Source organism: Mustela nivalis, assembly GCF_964662115.1.
Source record: "Mustela nivalis genome assembly, chromosome: 3".
In the NCBI taxonomy this organism is placed as follows: Eukaryota; Metazoa; Chordata; class Mammalia; order Carnivora; family Mustelidae; genus Mustela; species Mustela nivalis.
The window spans coordinates 84832149-84836490 of record NC_139022.1 but is presented as its reverse complement, the minus strand read 5'-3'; positions in this window follow the sequence as shown (position 1 = coordinate 84836490).

Below are 4342 nucleotides of genomic sequence, written 5' to 3'. Positions count from 1 at the left end.
CTGATATTGCAAACTTTTGTAGCTTAACACTATAACATCGAATTTGTTCTTTCAAATATATTAATTAAAGTGACTGACATTCTCTAAAAGAATCTGAAAGTCATAGCCTGGCAAGGGTCCCAAAAGACATCTAATTAAGCTTTCCACTGAATGTGGACATTTTTTTTTAACATTCCTGGCAGTCCCAACTCATTTGGAAAAAGAACTTTTTTTTTTCTTTTTCTTTTTTTCTCTTCTTTTCTTTCTTCTTTTTTTTATTCTTTGTAGTTTAAAGTTTTTATAAATTCCAGTTAGTTAACCTACAGTTTAATATTAGTTTCAGGAGTAGAATTTAGTGATTTGTCACTTATATTTGACACCTCAGTGCTAATCACAAAAGTGACCTCCTTAATACTCATCATCCATTTAATCCATCCCTCCACCCCCCATTATTTGGAATACTTTTGTGCATTTGTCAGTCAACTAAAATACTAGAAGAACGAGAAAGAGATATCCATATCTTGATGTTTTTTCAACTATCGGTTGTATTGATATACATAGCATTGTAAATTATATAGTTTGGTATAAGTTGAAGGTGTACAATGGGTTGACATAGCATTGTATAAGTTGAAGGTATACAGTGGGTTGATTTGACCACCATGGCTTTAGCTCACATCTCCATTGTGTCACATAATTATTTCTTTTTTGTGGTAAGAAGATTTAAGATCTTAGCGACTTTGAAATATACAATAAAGTCTTCTTAACTATAATCACAATGCTATGCATTTGATCTCCAAAAACTTATTCATCTTCTAACTGCATTTTTGTATTCTGTGAGCAACATCTCCCCAAGTCCCCCACACCCCATCCTTATCTTTGTTTATTTCTTTGCCCATCTGCATCTTTATTTCTTTTTAATTTTTTTTAAAGACTTTATTTATTTATTTGACAGAGAGAGAGAGAGAGAAAGAGCGCGCGCACGCACACAAGCAGAGGAAATGGCAGACAGAGGGACAAGCAGGCTCCCTGCTGAGCAAGGAGTCAGATGTGGGGCTCCATCCTAGGACCCTGGGATCATGACCTGAGCCAAAGGCAAACAGTTAAACAACAATTAAACAACTGAGCCACCCCTATATCCCCCATCCACACATCTTTAAACAGAAACCCAAATAAAGCACCTCAATCTTGAAAAACAAGATAAAATGTACCTGAAATGTTAAGGCTTGTGGTTATTATAGAGTAATTGTGACTTTTTTTTTTATATAAAGATTTTATTTATTTATTTGACAGAGAGAAATCACAAGTAGTCGGAGAGGCAGGCAGAGAGAGAGAGAGGGAAGCAGGCTCCCTGCTGAGCAGAGAGCCCGATGCGGGACTCGATCCCAGGACCCTGAGATCATGACCTGAGCCGAAGGCAGTGGCTTAACCCACTGAGCCACCCAGGCGCCCCTAATTGTGACTTTTTAATTTTGTATTTCTATATCACATATTACATGTATAAGTTAAAAAGTAAAAAGAGTAAATGTTACTCTGTCTTATTAAAAAATAGAACTTGGGGCACCTTGGTGGCTCAGTGGGTTAAAGCCTCTGCCTTTGGCTCGGGTCATGATCCCAGGGTCCTGGGATCCAGTCCCGAATCGGGCTGTCTGCTCAGCAGGGAGCCTGCTTCTCCGACTCTCTCTGCCTGCCTCTCTGCCTACTTTTGATCTCTGTCTGTCAAATAAATAAATAAAATCTTAAAAAAAAAAATAGAACTTGCTCAGGCACCTGGCTAGCTCAGTTGGTAGAGAATGTGACTCTCGATCTGGGGCTTGTGAGTACAAGCCCCATGTTGGGTTTACAGAGTACTAAAAATATATAAACGTTAAAAAAAATAAAACTTGGAGCACCTGGGTGGTTCAGTGGTTAAAGCCTCTGCCTTCTGCTCCGGTCATGAGCTCAGGGTCCTGGAATAGAGCCCTTCATCGGGCTCTCTACTCAGCAAGGAGCCTGCTTCCCCCTCCTTCTCTGCCTGCCTTTCTGCCAACTTGTGATCTCTCTCTCTGTGTCAAATAAATGAATAAAATCTTAAAAGAAATAAAACTTGTTATCTTTTATAGTATCCCATCCATTTTTACAGAAAGCTCTAATTTGAATTCCTTATTCAAATAATTGAATATTTAAATAAATTGAGTTTGGATCACTTATATAGACAATGTAGTATTTTCAACATTCTTTTTCTTTTTAAAAAGATTTTGTTGATTTATTTGAGAGCAAATGAGTGGGGGCAGGGGCAGAAGGACAAGGACCCTGAGATCATAACCCAAGCTTAACTGACTGAGCCACCCAGACACCCTTCAACATTTTTTTAAGCTGGAAGTTCAACCAACTGATTTACTCAGGCCACCCCAATAAGTTACATTTTTCTTACAGAAAAGCATTATTTTGGAAAATACCTTCCTGATATAAAGATTCAGCATCCTCTAAAAATCTTTTTGCATTTTCCTGGGATTTTCTTATCCTTTGTATTCCCTTCTAAAGCCCAAACCTGACATAGTCAGTTTTTCCTCAAGTGCTGAACAATTCCCTGGCTTTTAACAAACATTTATATCTCTTTTGGATCCATAGTTTGGCTGATCATTGGAGGATCTGAGGAACACCCACTGTCTAAAACGTTCTTATAGTTTATGTGGCAAAGTAAAATTACACAAGCACATGAAGTCACGAGGTGTACATTATTTCACCAAGGCTCTGTTCACCAAGCCAAACATTACTGTGACAGGAAAGTATACTTCCATAGTAGGGGAGTGCTGGCTTTCAGAATGGGGGAACGAAAATGGGCATCTGAAAAGAATACAGTCCAATACAGTATACAGTCTTGGTCTTAAATATTAACTTCCTTTATACACATAAAAGACCTCCTTCACCAAGGAGAGTAACTTAAGAGTGTCATCTAATCACAACAGTTTCAAAGTTCAGGATCTCATGATACTCTTTCACATCAGGTCCAAATAATGGCTCTTCCTGATCTGCGGCGCCTGGGCGGCTTAGGGGGTTAAAGCCCCTGCCTTCAGATCAGGTCATGATTCCAGGGTCCTGGGATCCAGTCCTGCATCAGGCTTTCTGCTCAGCAGGAAGCCTTCTTACTCCTCTCTCTCTGCCTGCCTCTTTGCCTACTTGGGATCTCTGTCTGTCAAATAAATAAATAAAATCCTATTTTTAAAAAAGGCTCTTCCTGATCTGGAGATTAATGAACTGAAAAGATAAATTCTGTTGCTTTACATAGCCAGCATACAATAGTGGACAAGGTTAGCAATTCTGAAATACCGTTTGGTAAATGATAGGAGGTGCTTCTTCCTAGGGAGAGGAAATGCATTTTGTTTAGGCACTCTGCTGCTTACTGAACTGCTGCTTACTGCACTTCGCAGTAAGAGGTTCTTCTGTGGTTTCTGACTCTGCCCTTTGGTAAGTTCTCCCTTTCCATGACTAACCTTAGCCATATCTGAAGAGGGCATTTGAGAGCTCAGCAGCTTTTTCAATTGGGGACACAAGTATTTTACATCTCAGTCAGTCTTAGATTCCGGGCTGTGGTGCTTTCGTTAGTATATATTTTAATTGTGGTTGTTGGTGGTGATCACAGTTGCTTTGGTTGGTTGGTTCATTTATATCAGATGTCAGCAAACTATGGTTTACCAGCTGGCTTGTTCTGTAAATAAAGTTTTATTGGAACAAAGACAATACCCATAGATTTATTACATATTAACCAAGGCTGCTTTCCCTCAACACTAGCATATTTAAGTTGAACTGAGTGAGAGGTTATATGCACTGGCACCCTATTTTTCTTACAGTCACTGACTTAAACCAGTTGATCTGTAGAAACTTTTCTGTTATGATTCGTCTCATTGCTTCCTAGTAGTTTATATAGCTTGTTTCACTTCTACTTTATTAATTAGAAGTTAGATCTGCTTTATTAAATGTTTCAATTTTTTTTTCTAGTTTCAAGTTTTTGTTTTTGTTTTTGTTTTTAATCTTTTTTTTTTTTTTTTTTTTAAGATTTTATTTATTTGTCAGAGAGAGAGCGCGAGCGAAAGCGAGCACAGGCAGACAGAGTGGAAGGCAGAGTCAGAGGGAGAAGCAGGCTCCCTGCGGAGCAAGGAGCCCGATGTGGAACTCGATCCCAGGACGCTGGGATCATGACCTGAGCCGAAGGCAGCTGCTTAACCAACTGAGCCACCCAGGCGTCCCTCTAGTTTCAAGTTTTAAAAAAGGTTTTTAAAAGATTTTATTTATTTATTTGACAGAGCAAAAGCAGGGGAGAGAGAGAGCCTGAGGCAGGGGAGGGTGAGAGGGAGAAGAAAACTCCCAGCTGAGTGGGGAGCACAAT